Source organism: Triturus cristatus, chromosome 1_2, assembly GCF_964204655.1.
Source record: "Triturus cristatus chromosome 1_2, aTriCri1.1, whole genome shotgun sequence".
Taxonomy (NCBI): Eukaryota; Metazoa; Chordata; class Amphibia; order Caudata; family Salamandridae; genus Triturus; species Triturus cristatus.
The window spans coordinates 1,093,722,048-1,093,743,079 of NC_140580.1; the positions used below are offsets into that span (position 1 = coordinate 1,093,722,048).

General features: G+C 47.8%; 1 protein-coding gene across 2 annotated transcripts in view; it reads right to left on the minus strand.

Moving 5' to 3' along the window:
• The window catches only part of STOM (stomatin), a 164,820-nt gene that overhangs the window by 75,632 nt on the left and 68,156 nt on the right, over positions 1–21,032 (minus strand). The window lies entirely within an intron of this gene.

A 21,032-nucleotide genomic window follows, 5' to 3' on the forward strand; every position in this document is an offset into this window, starting at 1 on the left:
CACCCTTCTAAAATGAGAGAAGAAGTGTTGGAAAAATGAAAACAATTTTGAAAGAGTTGCATTAAAGAGAGTATTTAAATCAAATTTGATGTACGTCCATTTAGGCAAAAGAGGAACTAAAGATCTTCAGGTGGCTCCTAGTCAACACCAGAAGGACTGTCACCCAGGCCTTCATCACCAGCAGACTGGACAACAGGAACACACTCTGCATAGGAATTACCACACAGACTACAAAACTCAGAGGCCAGACTCATGCTCGACCTTTCCAGACGAACCCACATTACACCCCTTCCCAAGAAGCTACAGTGGCTCCCGATTGAGAAGAAATGCCAGTTCACGTTGTTAACCTATGCATACGAAGCCGTGCATAAAAAGGAACCAGCATACATTAACAAACGCATGACCTTCCACCAACCGACCAGACACCTACTATCCACCTCCCTCTTCCTCGCCGACATCCCTCAGATCTGCCGAGGCAACAGCGGAGAACACGCCTTCTCACGCCTGGCAGCCAAAGCGTGGAACGACCTTCCCCTGCACCTCACGACTGCCCCTTCGCTCCAGCAATTAAGGAAAGGACTCAAGAATGAACAGATCACCATGAAGCAGCTAGAACTCCAGCGCCTTGAGAACCTCACGGGTGATTTGCTGTGCTTTACAAATCCCCGACTGACTGATTGATTGAACGACTGTACACCCTGTAGTTGGCAGCTGGTTTCCATTTCTTGAAGAAACACAGCTTTTTTTTACCTGGTGGTCCTTAATTACTTCAAAATAAACACAGAGTCTAGAAGAAAGGTTGGTTGAACTAGGCTTATGTATATTCAGTGAATTTAAAAAAAAGGCACCCACTATCCTGCACCAGGCGTGACTGTCACCTAAAAATCGCCACTCAGTGACGGTGATCAGAAGTCTGACAGTACCACCCTGTCCCTTGGTTTTAAAAATCTCTCCCTTTCAGGTTCTATTTCTGTATGATAATATGGATGCGCCTATTCACACATATCAAACTAGTTGTGACTATTGCAACAAATACAAGAAAAATCATAAACTTTTACAGCGCAATCTTCACTAGCTCTCGGGGAGGTCACTAGATACATTTTACAACCCTTTATATGATACATTATTATATGTAAAATATAAGCGTAGAATATAATAGGGAAATATTCATTAAGTAATCAGCTCAATTCAAACAAACATATCACAACGGCCTGCAAAAATTGTGAAGCAAAAAACATGGAGTAGTTCTACAGAAAAAAAAACTAGGACGACAGTTCAACATTGACATGTCCCGATGTAATGAATGTATACCATTAATACTGCAATATATTTAGGAACAAGATAAAGCCCATTACATCCAGTAAACATCTAAGTTAGATATGAATTTCCCAATGAAATAGGGGCTTTTTCTTATGCGTTGTGATGGAAAGATTGGCTACTACACTGATAAACAAGCATCGGCTAATGCAAAAGGTCTAGAGTTGGCCGACAGCCTTTTGGGGTTGTCAATAGTAGTTTAGTTTTGACCAGGTTACTTTATGCCTTTACTGTTAGGGCATCTGCCGGCCCTAAGCAGAAAAACATTGCCTAAAAGCAGACCTATCTAATTTGTCTCAGAAAGCATACATTGCCATAGAAGTCCCAGTCACTGAAAGAAACTACTTTGTGTTTGCAGCAGCTTTTTGTGAAAGAGAAGACTTATCACTCAGAGAGAAGTTAGCCAGTGGCAGAAGTGGGCTGACCCAGTGACCAATGCTGTATGCTGTAGTGGAAAAATGTGAATGACACAACAGGCCAATGGTTGAAGAAGGTTGACTGAAAGCCACTGTATGTTACATGTATAATGTTTTTCTAGACTCAAAATGCCCTAAAATCCTCAAAGAAAAAGATGTTGGGAGAAGGGCTTTAAAGTTCTATGCACAAATTCCTACCTGGTCAGGCTCTTAAATATTACACCAACATGTATGGCTATATTTAATGAAGTGGAGGTGTTTGCCACCACCACAAATGTCACCGAGGATCAAAACACGTTCTTGTTTGAAGTGAATAACACAGAGTTCCTCATAACTTCATGGTAGAATTAGTTTTCTGGCTAGGTTGTGATCAGTAAATTAGGTATCTCTGGCCAGGTTGTGGTTAGGTTGTGGATTGTAGCTTAGGTATCTTGGGTTAGGTTGAGGTCTGTGGGTTCAGTATCCCTGGTTAGGTGGTGGTTTTAGGGTTGGGTATCTCTGGTTAGGTGGTGGTCTGTATCTTTGCTTAGGTTGTAAGTGCAAGACTTGAACCACCGCCACGAATCACCTGGCAGTGACCCATCACGAGATATGCTACACCTACATAAATGAGGCCACCCTCAACTTTTAGATCCTAGCACACACCTACCCAAGGTGCGAAGAGACAGAGAAATTGGCGAATGTTTAGTTGCAGTGTGCACAAACAACACAACATGACTTGCCAACACACCATAGTTAACACGCCCAGTCTGCAAGGACATTACACATGGTAGCAGTTCGGTTCTCGATACAGGCATGGTAGCCAGAGTATATTTATTTCCTATGCAAACTTCCCGTATTTATTAGGGAAACAAGTTCTCTTTTGGCCATTACCAACTAATATGTACGGCACGGGAGCTTTAATATTCTCCCATGTATGTTTGCAAAATGAATATCCATCCACCCATCTTGTATGTACGTTAACTCTTTCATAAAAACTTCTTAACCAAAAGGAAACTGCTACCCCAAAGCTGTTGTTGAAGTGCGTCTTCAAGAAGTAAATAAAAGGGCTTCGACTCAAATACTGTCATTCATCACTTCCTGTTATGTCGTCACGTTGTGTGCGATGTCACCTCCGTTTTGGAGCAACGATTCTTATTGCTTATTCTGAATGCGATATAAATGTCGTCACCCGTTCACTGCATAAGAATTCAGGACGCATGCCGGCTTCTGGCAGTCGCGGTGCAGTTCACAGGCAGCAGCTGTCGGAGGCCGGGCAGCCGGAACTGTTTATAATCCGGCTCCCTCTCTCGTGCGGCGACCTCAGCACTGGCACAAGCCACCCTCTTCCCTGGCACGGGCCAGTCACAGCGCTGGGACAGGCGACCTCAGCACTGGCACAGGTCACCCTCAGCACTGGCGCATGAAAGCCTCGGCACTGTCCAGCCTCGGCACAGGCCTGCCTCAGTCCTTGCACAGCCTAGCCTCGGCACTGGCCACCCTCAGCACTGGCGCTGGCCACCCTCAGCACTGGCGCTGGCCAGCCTCGGCACTGACACAGCCCAGCCTCAGCACTGGTATAGACCTACCTGCGTCAGCACTGGCCAACCTCGGCACTGGTACGGTCCACCCTAAGCACGGTCAGAGGCCAGCCTCGGCACGGTCAGAGGCCAGCCTCGGCACGGTCAGAGGCCAGCCTCGGCACTGGCGCGGCCCAGACTCGGCACTGGTCAGCCTCGGCACTGGCGCGGGCCAGCCTCAGCACAGGCCACAAGCCACCCTCAGCACGGGCACAAGCCACCCTCAGCACGGGCACACGCCACCCTCAGCACGGGCAGAGGCCTGCCTCAGCAATGTCAGAGACCTACCTCGGCAATGTCAGAGACCTACCTCGGCACTGTCAGAGGCCAGCCTTGGCACTGGCCAGCCTCGGCACTGGCGCGGGCCAGCCTCGGCACTGTCACAGCCCAGCCATAGGCCTCCCTCAGCACGGACACAGGCCACCCTCCGCACGGACACAGGCCACCCTCCGCACGGACACAGGCCACCCTCCGCACGGACACAGGCCACCCTCCGCACGGACACAGGCCATCCTCAGCTGGGGCACAGTCAGCAGGCCACCCTCAGCAGGGGCACAGGCCACCGTCAGCAGGGGCACAGGCCACCGTCAGCTGGGGCACAGGCCACCGTCAGCTGGGGCACAGGCCACCGTCAGCTGGGGCCCAGGCCACCGTCAGCAGGGCTAGAGGCCATCCACAGCACAGGCCACCCTCAGCACTGGCACAAGCCAGCCTCAGCAAGAGCAGGAGGCCAGCCTCAGCAACGGCAGGAGGCCACCCTCAGCACCGGCAGGAGGCCACCCTCAGCACCGGCAGGAGGCCACCCTCAGCACCGGCAGGAGGCCACCCTCAGCACGGGCAGGAGGCCACCCTCAGCACTGGCAGGAGGCCACCCTCAGCACTGGCAAAGCTCAGCACGGGCAGAGGCCACTCTCAGTACTGGCACAGCTCAGCACTGGCACGGGCCACCCTCAGCACGGGCAGAGGCCTGTCGGTCTCAAAATAGCTCCGGGATATATACTTGTTCGCACAGTTGTTTTTATCTCAAGCCGAGCACATAAGCTGGGACGAGCAAAACAGTACTTAGTAGTTGCCTTGTCTGACGTCAGCGAATCAGCCTCAAACATACACAGCGCGCGCACCACGGGTTCGGCCCAGAACCGAAGGGGGCAAGGAAGGCGCGTAATATTGTCAGCGGTGATGGGATATGTGATAAAAGTAAATGTGTTCATTACACTGGTTTAACAAACGTGGCTACTCAGAACATTGTAGTGCATATAGCGCACAAACGTCATGTCTCTTGGCACTGAAAGGGTATCAGTGCAGTGGCATTCCTATCGTGCAAGCCTGTGAAAAGGCCCTAGATTCGGGTGGGCCATCTGTCTAGCGAGGGAGGGGGCTGTGGTCAGCCTGCTTGTATGCACTATAGTAATTGAGTTCAGTGTGTTCCCACAAGTGTCCTTCAGACCGGGCAGCATCGCACCGATGTCCACTGTGGTTCATCCATGGGCCGGCAGGGGAGTTTAGGGGGGCTTTGAAGAGTGGTGTGGTCCGTCGAGGTACTTTGTAGGGACCACTCTGTACACCCAGCTGAAGCTGCACCCACCCTTCCCCACAGCGCAAGGACATTCCATGTCAATAAGCATTGGTAAAAGCCCACAACGGATGATGGCAAGGCACATTCTCCAGACACCAGGTGAGAACATACTACATGTGTGTTCCCATCTCACCACCAGGTCCCCATGTGATGAAGTCATTCACCTGGCCGCCATGTGACACATGCCGGTACCGCGTGACACGCAGGCTTGCTGGTCTGATATGTGTCCTGTTTATATTAGAAGTGATTAAAGTGAGAATTCTAAACTCTTCCATAGAAACCGAGGTTCTGGCTAACCTTATGTGTTATGCACGGATGCAGCCAGCAGGAGCTCACCCCGAGCTTTCCTATTGGATAATGAACCTGGGGGGGGGGGGGGGGGGGGTGCGTGTGTGTGCGCGTGTGCGTTTTCCATGTCACATAGCAACACTTCAAATAAATACAATCTACACAATGCCGAATAATGCCGCTCAATATAATTCCACTCAACGCCACACAATTCAATGGCACAGACATTAACGCCACATAATTTCACCCCACAACACATAATTTGTACTACACACCACATACATCCAATCCACACCACATGATTACTAATGCCACATAATTCTACTCCACTCATGCTACTTCACCACAAAATACCACTCCACATAACTCCACGACACACAAGATCACTCCACTTAATTCCACTACACTCAATACCACATATCTCCACTGTACACTCAGACACATATTTCCACTGTACACTCAGCCACATAATTCCACTGTACACTATGCCACATAATTCCGCTACACAACTCCACTCAACGAACACCACACAATTCCACAAAACACAATTCCACCACAAACAATTCCACACCAAGCACATAATCCAACTCCATACCACATAATTGCAATCCACACAATATAATTCAATATGCCACATAATTTCATGGCACTACATACCACACAATGCCACAATGTAAACCCACAGCATGCACCATAATTACACTCCACATAATTACACTCTGCCACATATTTACACTACACATTTCAACTCCACATACATCCACTCCGTAACATATTATTCCACTCCTCTTCATACCACATAATTCAGCTCCACATAATTCTACACCACACCACATAATTGCACTGCACAAACTCTGCTTAATACCACATAATTCCACTCGGTGCCACACAGTTCCACACCACACAATTCAACTCCACACAATTTCACTTGACAACACAAATCCATGCTACATAATTCCACGCCACACTACATAATTCCACTACACATATTATAATTCCACCATACAGAACATAATTCAACACCACAAAACATAATTCCAATCCATGCCACTCCACAACACCAATCCACATTATTCCACTCCATGCCACATACTTACAGACCACTTAATTTCTCTATACACCATATATGTCACTCCACAAAATCCCACTCCACATATTTCCACTCACCGCAAAAATTACAAGCCACACAATTGCACCCCACACCACATAATTTCACTACAACACCAAATAATGCTTCTCCACAGGAACAAAAGGAAAAGCTAGTGGCATTAGTCTCGAGGGCGGACCTATTGTCTTTGCCAGTGCTTGTTTGCCCTCCCAGCAGAGAAGGGTTTTAAGACTTGTAGTGGTATGTGAGCGCTGATGTGGGGAGAAGTTGTCAGAGGGCGAGTGCTGGCGCGAGGAAGAAGACTCGGGTGTCGGGTTACCGGGGAGTGATCAAACACATGGGGGCGGAGTAGGGACACCGGGGAATACGCTCCGTTGATAAACTGGGACTGGAGACCCTGCGAAGCGGCGGCAGCGCCCGGTGACGGTTTCAGCACGGACTGCAGCCTCCGTTCAGTCAACAGTTAATTCTGGGACTGGATTTATGGCTGTTTACATTATTCTATTTTATATTCGGCAGGGCTTTCAGACATGATCTGTGGAGAGTTTATGTGTGCTGTGTACACAAAATAAACTGTAACTAAACACACAGCACTAGACAAGGAGCGGGCAGGGAGCCTGGGCCGAGAGAAGAGGGGCGGAGACTGTGACGGCAGCCAGAGGATAAGCTGAAAGCAGTGTGCGAAGGGAAGAGAGATGGAGAACTGCGGAGAGAGCACACAGGAGCGGTGTAAGGCCTTCTGCCAGGAACACACAACAAGGAGTAGTGCAACTAGTGCATCCTTTTCTTCTACAGCATCAGAAAATATTCAGCCGGGCGCCCTATGGGGCTGTGAACCACTGCCGCATTACTGGCAGTGTAGGGTGGCTCAGTGAGCTTAACTGACAAAGGTTCTGCTCTGGAAGTCATGAGACCGAAACCAACAGGGCACACTTAGCCCTTCATCTTTTCGTAAATTCAGTACCATAAATTGATCAATAGTAAGAGCTGGTATTTATTTACAGTGCTTGGAAACGCGAGGAGAGTTCACACAATGTTTCAACACCAATTCCCGAAAAATCGGCGCAATGCTGCAAGAATTTTTTTTTATATTCAGCAAAATGTTTTAGGTGTATACATGTTTCATATATTACATTACGATTAGCTAGACTTTACAATCCATACATACAGCCGCTAAATAAAACAATACATAAAAACGTGGACAAATCACAACAATATATCAAATACACATTTTCAATGACATTTTGTGTCATTCTCTACGATATTGTTCCAAGGCTCAAACAATGCAAGGAAGGGCCTTTAATGAGAAATGAAAAGTCACTGCTGCTTGGGTAGTTCTGGTGGACTTAACAATAAAACCAGCCGTAAGGTATGCATATTTGTGACATATGAACAGCACACGCCAAGGATTATAAACAGTGTCGAGTACACAATCACAGCACGCAGCCTCTGGATGTGTCCCAGCTTATGAAGTCTCCTCTGGAGCAACCCTTTTTTCTGCGGCATGTATATTTGAATTCCTGCTCCCGAGTGCTACTGGCCTGCCTACTGACTGCAAAGTGGTCCTACATGCATTACAATGAATGTAGAATGGCACACCCAAACAGCTCACAGTTAACAAGCATTTGCAATGCAATTGGTCTTCACATTTGTGAAAGTTAGAGCTATTGGCGTTGTAAATGAAAGGACATGTCCCTGGCTGTATACACTGGCAAATGACCCTTAGATTAAGTTGGGTGAGCAGCGCAGAAGAAAGATGCGGCCGCCGCTGTTGAAATTAAAACATAAGATTATGTGTGTCTGAAAAAAAAAAAAAAAAGCGTTGTGTGCAGGGCTGCTGTAAAAAAATATAAATTATGTTGTGTGCAGTCTTAACAACAAGTTCTGCGAGCTACGCAGAGAAAGAGCGGCCTGCTTGGGCTTTCGTTAGATGCAGGCAACTCAAGTAGGCAATGTGAGAACTGCAGCATGAAGCGGAAACGGATGCCAAAGTCTGACATAGCAGGGATGCTAATCGCACCTGCTGGAAGACACGTACCCAGCTGTAACCACTGAAAACGGAAACTTAGATCAAGTTGGGCGAGCCACGCAGAAGAAAGGCGCAGCCGCTATTGTTGAACTTGAAGCGCGGCGTGCTTCGCTGATGAAATTAAAACATAAGATTATGTGCAGCTGAAAAAAATTAAAATTAAAGCGCAGCATGCCGTGCTGCTTTTACAAAAAGTGTCAAATGCCACCCTGCTTAAAAAAAAAAAAATATTATGTTGTGTGCAGTTTCAACATCCTGTTCTGCGAGCCACACAAAAGAAAAGAAAGGCGGGTTGCCAATATTGCAGCTAAAGCCCAAAAACATAAGATAAAGCATGACATGCATCGCGCTGGACAAAAGAAAAAGCAGTTGCTAGACAGCGTGTCCTGCATGAGAAAGTCATTTAAGAAAATAGTGCTCACAGACTGTAATTAAAACATACAGAGTAACAACACGTGTAACAGGAGCAGTCTTCACGGGAGGTTACAGCAGGACAAAATGCGGTAATAAGGAGACTACTAAGCTTATTAATGAATCAAAAGCCAGCATTTATAAAGGACAGTAACAGGAGCCAATTGAAAAGATGCATGGAAAATGGATGGTGCTTTCAGTCCATACCTGAATACAGCACATTTCGAAGAGACAGCGCAATCGCTGCCTAGGCGAGACCTAAAGAGTGAGACTGAAATACTCCTTTTGGCTGAGCTGCACACGATTCACAATGTCTCAAGCTAATGGATAAAGGTTCTGGAGAAAGCCAATGCTTGAGAAATGCTAACTCAAAGTCCCAGAATAAGTATAGAACACATTCTTGCCTCAAGTGGGTTACGATGCCCCCCCTCCCTCAGCAGTAGTAATAGTGATCAGGTTATACTCCGCACAACTGCATATATAGTGCCGTAGCATTTTATGTTTTTGTTTTAACAAAAAATACTTAACCAAATTTAGGATACAATGGGCTAAATTTGTTCAGTAAATTATAACCACATTAAAGCAGCCGTGACTAGAAGTAGAGTTTTTACCTTTAAGTAATTCTTACAATCGCCGAGTCAGTCAAAAGCATTTTTCCTAAATCACTTATGATGTTTGACCTTTGCACTTATCAAAGCGCACTTATTTGTACATGTGCCCTAATTAAAATGCTATTGGTCCACATGTATGTTCGCAGCCATTACATCCAGGGTCATTCACACTTTTTTCCGGAAGTTTAGTTGGTCAGCTCATTTCAGGCTTGGATTCTCTTCACTGTGAATGACAACTTCACTTGCACATGCACCTGAAAAGTAGTCAAATTCAGTGCCTGTGCCGAGGCTAATTTATGCTTTTTAATGTGTATTTGGGATGAGTCATTTTTCATTTTTTTGCAAACATATGCATGCATCCTTTCGACATCAGCATTTTTACTTTTATTATTTCGAAACATTAATGCCCATTTCAGATGATCACAAAAATGTAAAAACTTCAAAGGCTTGCGAAGGCCTAAACTCCTGGCTTTGCCACCGCTTATTTTCACGTTTGTTGCTCCATGTCCTAGTAGAACACGCTCAAGTACTTTTTGAAGCCTATAATTTCACAATTTATTTTAGGTATATTTTTTAACTGGCAAAGCAGACTATGCAGGTGATGGCTGACTTCTAGGCCAGGCTTTATTTTAAGGAGAAACTCAGGGCAACTAGGCAGGTGATGGCTGACAACTGGGGCCAAGTCCTGATCTCAGGGGAGACTCCGAGGACTATGCAGGTGATGGTTGACCACTGATCCTGGTCCTTCTCTAACGGGAGACTGCGTGGACTATGCAGGTGATGGCTGACCACCGAGTCAGGTCCTGCTCTCAGGGGAGACTCAGAGGACTATGCAGGTGATGGTTGACCACACATCCGCGGCCCTCATCTTCCTGGACCTGTCAGCCGCCTTCGACACGGTATGCCACCGCACACTGCGCACACGCCTCCACGAAGCCGGGATCCAAGAGAAGGCTCTGGACTGGACCACCTCCTTCCTCTCTGGCAGAACACAGAGCGTCCGCCTCCCACCCTTCCGCTCCGAAGCCACCGAGATAATCTGCGGCGTACCCCAGGGCTCATCCCTCAGTCCAACGCTGTTCAACATCTACATGGCACCGCTCGCCCACGTCGCCTGACTACACGACCTCAACATCATCTCCTACGCCGATGACACCCAGCTGATCCTCTCCCTCACCAAGGACCCCCACACCGCCAAAACCAACCTCCATGAAGGAATGAAGGCCGTCGCTGAATGGATGAGGAACAGCCAACTGAAGCTGAACTCGGACAAGACGGAGGTCCTCATCCTCTGATCCACCCCCTCGGCCTGGGACGACTCCTGGTGGCCGACCGCACTGGGAACAGCCCCATCACCCACCGACCACGCACGCAACCTAGGGGTCATCCTCGACTCCACCCTCTCCTTGACTAAGCAGGTCAGCGCCGTCTCTTCCTCCTGCTTCAACAGCCTCCGCATGCTCCGCAAAACCTACAAGTGGATCCCCTCCGAAACGAGAAGAATGGTCACCCAGGCCCTCGTCAGCAGCAGGTTGGACTACGGAAACGCCCTCTACACAGAAGCCTCGGCCAAACTCCTGAAACGACTTCAACGCATCCAGAACGCCTCTGCACGCCTGATCCTCGACATCCCTCGCCGCAGCCACATCACACCCCACCTGAGACCTGTACTGGCTCCCCGTCAACAAGAGGATAACCTTCAAGCTCCTCACCCACGCACACAAGGCTCTCCACAACACCGGACCAGCGAACCTCAACAGACGACTCAGCTTCTTCACCCCCACCCGCCAGCTCCGCTCTGCCGACCTCGCCCTCGCCACAGTCCCCCCGCATCCGAAGAGCGACCTCCGGCAGCAGATCGTTCTCCCACCTCGCAACCAAGACCTGGAACACCCTCCCCACCCACCTACGGCAGAACCAAGACCTGCTGACCTTCAGGAGACTTCTCAAGACCTGGCTTTTTGAGAAGTAGTAGCATCCCCCCCACCCCCAGCGCCTTGAGACCCTCACGGGTAAGTAGTGCGCTTTACAAATGCTATGATTGATTGACATCCAGGTCCTGCTCTCAGGAAGACTCGCAGGACTATGCAGGTGATGGTTGATCCAGGTCCTGCTCTCAGGGAAGACTCCAGGGACTATGCAGGTGATGGCTGACCACGGATCCATGTCCTGCTCTCAGGGGAGACTCAGAGGACTATGCGGGTGATGGCTGAACACTGATCCAGGTCCTGCTCTCAGGGGAGACTCCGAGGACTATGTAGGTGATGGTGGACCACTGATCCAAGTCGTGCTCTCAGGGAAGACTCAGAGGACTATGCAGGTGATGGCTGACCACTGATCCAGGTCCTGCTCTCAGGGGAGACTCTGAGGACTATGTACGTGATGGTTGACCGCTGATCCAGGTCCTGCTCTCAGGGAAGACTCAAGAGGACTATGCAGGTGATGGCTAACCACTGATCCAGGTCCTGCTCTCAGGGGAGACTCCGAGGACTATTTAGGTGATGGTTGACCACTGATCCAGGTCCTGCTCTCAGGGAAGACTCAGAGGACTATGCAGGTGGTGACTGGTGCCTGAGCCAGGGCCTGCTTTCACGAGATGATCTAAAAAGCCACAGGCCATGCCTGCTAAATCCCAGGAACCTGGGCAAGATAGATAGTAACAGAAACAATGGTTTCTTCTGAAGCAAACTATCAGAACTTTCTAATTCGCTGCAGGTAAGAGAGATCCACTCCTTTGTGAATATTAAATTTATAGAAAGGTAAATTTGTCTAGTGACCGTGTTCGAAGGATGCACAACCTTTTTGTGTTTCAGATTTGGCCACAGTCAAAAGTAATTCAGAAGGCAACATAGCTCCGCTGCCCTTCACAGTGAGAAGCTCAGCTTCATTTGTGAAGCTCAAAGCGTCACATCCCTCTGCATCCAACAGTCTTGGAAGTGTGTGCAACCTGAAGAAGTCTTCAACTCTGTGAGGCAAGGTAGACCCTTCCAGCACCGGAAAGGGAGGACCATTGCCTCTTGGGGCTTTCGTCAGTGCCTTTGTACATTTTTGTAGGGATTGGACAAGTTAAATTTCAGGTGTCGCTCAACACATTTAGTGACTCACCAGGAAGACTACTGGTGTATGTGGAGAGTTGTGCTGAACCCCCTGAAGCTCTCAAACTCTACCGAAAAGGTGTAGGACAGGAGGGCAGGCTGCCTGGATGTAGGCGGGCCCAGGTAAGCTCGAAGCTTACTCCACAGGGTCTCGGACACCATAGTAGTGTTGGTGGCTTCTGGCTTACACATCATTACAGATGAGAGCTATCTAACATATATTAACGCCGACCGCCATCAGAATGTGGGCTACAGGTGAGACCTCCCTCAATCCAGAGATATTTGTTGATGGCGCAGTATTGTACATCTCTTACATGGGTGAGGTCCACACCCCAATTATCGAGACGCCAGAGTGAGGACGGTACTCCTTCAATCTGCAGTGAATTCAGTCTCCTTGCCAGGAATGTGTTCAGTCCTCAGCCGAACGGACCAGAAAGACACCATTTGAGACCAAGCATGGAATGGGTGGAGCTACGGAAGGAAGCCCTCTGATTGGGTTTGAGAATTCTGGTGGTGGTGCTCGGGAGGCACTCAAAGTGAACATGAAGGATATGAAGGCATAGAGAGGCAATTTCACCTCAATAAAGCCTTGATCCCAGGTGAGAAGTTCACTTTATGGGGCGCGAGAGCACATGTACAAGCCATCCACAGAATATTCTTGCTTTGAAGTGTTACAATGCTCGCCATTGCTTTAGCAAACATTTATTTTTTGTGTGGGAATAAAAGTTTAATTAATGTTTTCTGCGACAAGCAGACCGGTGTGACTTGTTTCTTACCCCAGCTGGAAAAATCTCTCCTCTTTAGGTAAAGGGCGCGGTTTTAGCTGGACTGCGGGTACCTTGGAATGCATTTTACCAAGTGCATGACACAGAAGATATCTCGGCCACACAGTGGAAAAAACTTTAGTGCGGGTAGGTGAAAGAACATGACACGTAACACACAAACTGTGTAATGACTGCGTACATAAGTGTGAAGCGTAGTCCTGCTCCACAGCCACACCCAACCAGAGGCTACTTTACGTAATCTTGCGGTGCACTTTTCTGTGAGATATACACAGAAGCTCTACGATTAAATATACAAGTCTTGCACAATTCGTTGGATTTCATACTTAAGACTTCAATTATTTCAAAATTCGAAATAGCAATTTTGCGGTGTCATTCCGTTTTTGCCAATGTGTTTCGTAATATTTAAAATCACTCCCTCAGGGCAAAAAAACTCGTTCAATTAGACTGTAAAATCTAGTCATGTCGCATACTTAAACCAGGTCTTAAATCAGTGCGGGAAACCGACGTTCCCTCAATGTCGTTCAAGAATTGAACTTGGAATGCCAGAAACAGGGTAGGCTCACGTACAAATTAATGACTGGGTTTTGTTTTTCCGCGTCAGAGGGGGGCGCGGCCGTCTCCATGTAGGTAACTCGTGAGCGCGCGCCCATGCTTGCACGTCAGCTTAGATTTCTTGACTTCCTGCTTGGTTGGGTAATACAGGACCTTTTCTTGTTCCTTGGAGCCACGAGGCAGTTTACACAATCACAAGTTGTTGCTTACTGTAAAGACGTGTGAATGCACCGCTCGTTACCAAACACATCCAGTGGCAAGCGCCCAGTAACATGGCCGGAAAGGAAAAGTATACCAGCCCAAGTAAAAACATGCATTTGCAATGCAATCGGTCGCGCCTTTAGGACCTTATATGTATTTAGCTATGCAGCACATTAGCCTGGGTGCTGAAACATCGACTGTTCTTTAACATGGAGGGAAAGTAAGCACCAAACAGCGTGACACGCCAGGTATGGGAACACATGGAGAGAAATATTGCCTTTCAGCGGGAAATGGTACAGTCCAAAGCTCTGTTTTTAATATATAATCAGGGCCTTCGGTGGTCTAACACTGAAAATACAAGATTTCCTACACTGCAGCCATAGTAAACAGCAGAGTGGTAGAATGCCCGGCCCGGCCCTGACAGTATGCCAAAGCAGGAGCCAACAGATTTACAATAGGGATCTTTGCAAACATAAATTATTTTCAGAAAAATACACCCGGAGGTTAATAATATGGTGAATAGTTGGGGGTCCTAGGTCTGACCTTTAATTTTTTGTAATACTATTGTCCCTTTGTTTTCGGAAAATCTGATTGTTTCCTTTTAAATGGGGAGAATTCTTCACCCTTTTCTATTCCTAATCCAAACATCTCCTTTTCTCTTTCGATTACGATTTTCCTAACTTCCCTTTGTTTTCCTTACTCTCTCCAGAATCCTTGACTTGACACGATCTCTTTCCCTACACTAGACCTACACCTATCCCCTAAAATGATTACTTACCTCATTTTTAGGTCTCACCTAGCGACGCAGCGCGAAGCGCTGTCGCTAGCGAGATCTATTGTTACCGACTTGCTTTGGAAGGGAGACAGAGATGTGCACGCGCAGGACAGACTGCAAATGTGAACGCGCCCGTGAACGCGCACGTACGGACACGCGCGATGTGCACATCTCCTGTCCCCTTCCGTCCACGCAAGCCAGCTGCATGCAGTAACTGCACCAACAAACACACACACACACACACACACACACACACACACACACACACATGCACACATGCACACATGCACGCACACACGCACCAGCCGCCCCCAGCCAGTGCACGAGTACTCATCTCCCTCAACGCGATCATGGCGTGCTTTCGCTTTCCCTCCATCCGGCATTTCAGCCCACGGTCCGCCTTCTCCATGTCTTCTCTCCGAATGATGCCCAAAATGCGTGTGCTGTGGCTCCTCTGGGCTCTCTGGGCCCCTGGCTGGGCCGGCATGTACTCCCGGGAAGACCCGCTGGTCATCTTGGACTCCGACTCGGCCCGCTCTCACCTGCTCAACTCCAGCAGCGCCTGCTTCGCAGAGTTCTACGCGTCCTGGTGCGGACACTGCCAGAAATTTGCTCCCATCTGGAAAAAGCTCACCTTGGACGTACAGGGTAACAGACCCCCCAACCCCTGTTTTAAACTTTATGAATGGGCTTTTACTTTGTAGCCCTCAGTTTCAGCAGCCTGCTGCCATGATCTTAACCACGCTCCTCGCGACCTGTCACAGACGTAATGCATCATTTCCTGGCACTGCAATGGTGGCTCAGCTTTACAGTGCACTCAAATGAATTGCGCAGCCTCCGGAAGCGGCAGCAATGGTGTTGAAAAAAATATAAGTTTCCAGCTTCCTTGTCGCATCGTCATGAAAGTGCCAACACGGGTGAGGGGGGACGTCAATTTTTTATATTCCAACACATAAAAGCAAAATCCTAGTCGATCTTAAATTAGGCCACAAACGAAACTCAACGTTATAAAACAAACATATTAATCTTAATTTTATGCGACAGTCCTAATACAAAAACACTGGTGTACACAATAGGTTGACTCAAGTCCACATGTTCATACAACACTTTCTTGAAATGCCCATTGTGGAGCTATAGAGGGATATTTCGGGGAAATAACAAAATCTTCAAAGCCACTCTTGTGGGCAGAGCCATGTGCTGCGGGTCACTGAATTATCCTGCTCCATAACATACATTGCAAGAGCAACATATTCCCGATTAGTAACGGAAGGAGAATCCTTGCTCAATGTGTTCAGAATAAAAACAAGCATTTGCAATGCAATAGGTCTCGCATTTATGCAAGTCTGAGCTATTGGCATCGTAAATAACAATGCCTTTTATTTTTGTTTTTAAAACATAAATAAAAGGCATTGTCATTTACAATGCCAATAGCTTAAACTTGCGTAAATGCGAGACCTATTGCATTGCAAATGCTTGTTTCAATTGCCATTACCACTAACCCAAACGTTAAGCAACTCGAACATGGTTACTTCCTGTTCAATCCACCAAGGTTTCTGTCTCCAGTGCTTTAGAAGTTCCATGTCTTTTGCCAGAATTTGTGTCACTCAAGATTAATGTCAAATATCCAAACTCCTAAAAACAATACACAACCCATCTTCTCTCTTCTGGCTTTGGTCATCTGTCTCCCAAGATTCACGCCACGTAGCCAAGCTCCACTAAACATTACACAACTCATCTGGTCTCTTCTGACTTGGGCCTTCTGTCCCCCAAGATTCAAGCCACAACTCCAAGCTCTTATACAACTCATCTCGTCTCTTCTGGCTTTGGTAATCTGTCCCCCAAGATTCACCCCACGTATTTAAGCTCTTACACAACTCATCTTGTCTCTTCTGGCTTTTGTCTTTTGTCCCCTATTATTCACGCCCGTATCCAAGCTCCATTGAACATTACACAACTCATCTAGTCTCGTCTGGCTTTGGTCTTATGTCCACCAAGATTCACACCACGTATCCAGGCTCTTACACAACTCAACTGGTCTCTTCCGGCTTTGGTCTTCTGTTCCCCCCAAGATTCACACCACGTATCCAAGCTCTTATAAAACTCACCTGGTCTCTTCTGGCTTTGTTCTTATGTCCCCAAGATTCACATCATGTATCCAAGCTCTTACACAACTCATCTTGTCTCTTCTGTCTTTGGTCTTATGTCCCCCAAAATTCAAGCCACATATCCAAGCTCTTACACAACTTGTCTGGTCTTTTCTGACTTTTGCTTTTGAGGTGCTGCCCTACTTCAGTACAAATGGCCCTGTGTTTCAGAAAGCAGCCCCTCCTTCCCCTACCATCCTTCCTCCATTACAACTAGTCCATGAGAGATGCGATGTTCCCAGAAGCTCTCAAGACAAGCCAGATCCTCCAACTCAAGAGGAAACCTCACTAGACCAAGATGACCTCGCCACCTTCCAGCCCAACATTCACTTACCCTTCCTAGGCATGTTCACCAAGAAAAACAGTTAATAGTCAACTCCAAGATCATATCAACACCAGTCATCTCCTGCATAACTACTAATATGGCTTATGTCACTCTCTAGCAAAACTACAGCTACCTTGCACATCACAGATGACGGCTCCTGACCACTGCCTCCTGATATTGCTGGACTTCTGTCTGAACCGCCTTTGACACAGATTATCATCCCACCCTCATCCACAGCCTTAAGTCTCAAATTGGATTCACTGCCAATGTCCTTCACTGGTTCTCCTCCTACCTAGGCAACCAACAAAATGTAATTGACATGGGCACCTCCAGGTACCAGAAGATGGCTATCAACTGCAGAGTCACCCACGGTTCCATCTCGTCCACTGTAATCGTCAACCTCTACATGGAGATGCTAGTGACTCTAGAAACAGATATTAGCAGAACATTTCTCAAATCCAGATATCCAATGCTTGAAATTCTACCTCCACCTCATCCATACCTGGATGTCCACAACCTACCCCAAATTCAACTCCACCAAGACAGAATTCCTGTTATTTTCCAAGAACGATCAATAACTAGCCCAAACCTGGCTTAATGACATGAGCCCTGGCAGCTTTGAATTTCAACTTTCATAAAATGTTAAGTCACTTGGATTCACCGTGGACATAGGGCGTAAGGAAATGCCTCATTATGCATGATCACCTCCAAAGGTTTGGACAGACGCTGCTGGTACTACCCCTCAGTGCTCCCCTGCCCATCCTCCAGTCAGATTTTGTTGCCCAAAGTGGGCCAGAATAGCTGAATATAACTCTTTAAAGGATTTCCAAACTTTGCGATTACCAATGCTTGTTCATATTTTTGAGTAAAAAACGGTGATTTGCGATTTACTTAAAAGTTAATATTTCTAAAACCCTCCAGTGGATTTTGGTGTCTAAAAATAAGATAAGATGCATTTTAATTGTTGTCGGATTCCTTTTATGTGTGTGACTTTCTTATTTCATTGCTTTGGTACTTCTAAATGCTTTGCTGTTGTTCCTTAGTTTCAGCCTGACTGCTTGATTTCACAGCTACCCAAGGGTGAGCTAAGGTTTAACAAACAAGCCTGACTGGACCCAAATAGATAATGTGAATTGTTTCCACAGTGAAGTCCTACACCACCATCCTCACACAGGGTGTCCTGCTAAAAACACAGTCAAGAAAAAAACAAGCATTTGCAATGCAATAGGTCTCACATTTACGAGAGTTTAAGCTATTGTCATTTACAATGGCAATAGCATAAACTCTTGTAAATGCGAGACCTATTGCACGTCTAAGAAGTGGCTGCCATTGTCCGGGGCTGCTTGAAAGTGAAAGCGTGCATGACGCGCTGAATGTAAGGAAAGCACGTCGTATGTGCAGTAGGAGAAACTCATTAAAGGAAATAGTGCTTATAGACTAAATAAGACATACTGTGTCGCAACAGAAGTACAAGAGCCAGTCGCCATGGGAAGTTACCAATGAAGACAAGGCGGTACTAAGGAGGGACTAACAAGCCTATTAAGGGATCAGAAGCCAGCATGTACGAAGGACAATGACACAAGCCAATGAAAAATAAGGACGGAGTGTGGGCGGGACTTCAAGTACAATACCCCAATACAGCATGCCTCGCAGAGCTGCGCATGTGCTGCCCAGGCTCAACCTAAAGAGAAAGCCTAGTGCCAGCTTTCTACTAAGGAAGGTGGCACTGTTACTTCCAAAAAGCAGCTTCAAAACTACTGGTCAAGTCCTGCTAGTCCAGCACCTGGATGGTGGCAATGCCCTGCTCCAAAGTCTCCCAGGCTCCATACTGACCTCACGGGCCCGGAGGGCATTGCACGTTTTATCATCAATGGCCTGAAGAAATATGAGCACCTCACCGTCCTCGTCATAGAACACAACTGCTACCATTGCCAGTACCTGCGCCAATATAGAAAAGAGCTGAAGATGCATCTCTTCAATGAACACCACATCAAGATGCAGCAACAGTTTCCGTACATTGCTCTTAAAGCATGGGGCGACCTCGTGATGAGAGCTGCCTCCTCTCTTCTCTGGAGTTCAGAAAGAAGCTGAAGACTGGGCTTTTCGATTAATTTGCTTGCCCAAGGCAGAATAGGTACTCGCACCTGCCCGGGCCCTGTGTAGTTATGGAGGTGATAGCCATGCTCCATTACTACACATAACACAACACAACGTAACGTAACATAACAGACTTAAATTAGTAGTTTTTGACAGCCCGGTGATTTATACACAACCAGAGAGCAGACACTCAACAAAGAGGCGACACTGGGCAAGGAGAGGCGACACTGGGCAAGGAGAGGCGACACTGGGCAAGGAGAGGCGACACTGGGCAAGGAGAGGCGACACTGGGCAAGGAGAGGCGACACTGGGCAAGGAGAGGCGACACTGGGCAAGGAGAGGCGACACTGGGCAAGGAGAGGCGACACTCGGCAAGGAGAGGCGACACTCGGCAAGGAGAGGCGACACTCGGCAAGGAGAGGCGACCCTGGGCAAGGAGAGGCGACCCTGGGCAAGGAGAGGCGACATGTGTTCCAGTGCTCCAGCCCGGTGATTTATACACAACCAGAGAGCAGACACTCAACAAAGAGGCGACACTCGGCTAGGAGAGGCGACACTGGGCAAGGAGAGGCGACACTCGGCAAGGAGAGGCGACACTCGGCAAGGAGAGGCGACACTCGGCAAGGAGAGGCGACACTCGGCAAGGAGAGGCGACCCTGGGCAAGGAGAGGCGACCCTGGGCAAGGAGAGGCGACCCTGGGCAAGGAGAGGCGACCCTGGGCAAGGAGAGGCGACCCTGGGCAAGGAGAGGCGACCCTGGGCAAGGAGAGGCGACCCTGGGCAAGGAGAGGCGACCCTGGGCAAGGAGAGGCGACCGTGGGCAAGGAGAGGCAACCGTGGGCAAGGAGAGGCGACATGTGTTCCAGTGCTCCATTCTGCTCTTGGTAAGGCAACAGGCGCTTTGGTGGTGTGGGAAAGAGGAGGTTGGATTTTCCAAATGTTCTAACCGTGCAGTCGTACCTATGGTACACATCCACTGATCTACTTCATGTAGATTATCACCGTTTTCACTGAGTTTCGCAGGAGTGGTCAGAGAATGCCATAGTCCGTGCTGGAAATGTAACCACCTTCTATGAACAATCAAATCATAGAAACATAAATCTTTGAGAAGACATTTTGGGCTGTCACCTGAAGTACAGCTAAGCCCATCAACTGGAGTATACCAATCTGATGGTAACCTGTTAGCAATCTGTGTCTGTGAGCCGTCTGAATGGCCACGGCCCGCGGATACACCAGAGCTCAGCTGGAGCTAGAAGGACAGAGGACAAAGTGGGCCTCACAGCTGTCCTCCAAAGATGATGACAGGTTTCAACCCACCTTAAATCTGGCAGTTCACATCTCACACGTTTGGTATCTGGCAAAGGGCAACCAAGCCAACAGTAGTTTGCACTGTGACAACCACATAATTAAGGCATGTCTGGTGGTTGAGCTAGCTTTCCAATATTTATCAGTAGTAGGGGAGTATCAAAACCCTCAATCCTCTCTAGCTGCAAGTTTATCTTTAATATCTAGAGATTTTCATAATGCTTCTATCAGAGGGCACTTAGAGGAATGAACAGCTCTGTTCTGTATCAGCCGCCATGTTTCTGATCTATCCTCATGCTGCTGTAGGGACAACGCGTGCCATGAACATCCTGTGATTCTGGGCAAATCACTTAATTTCCCCGTGCATAACAAAACAAAAAAAAAAAAGTGTGTCCTCATGTAACGTAACTGGTGCTATGTTAAGCGCTCTGATACCCG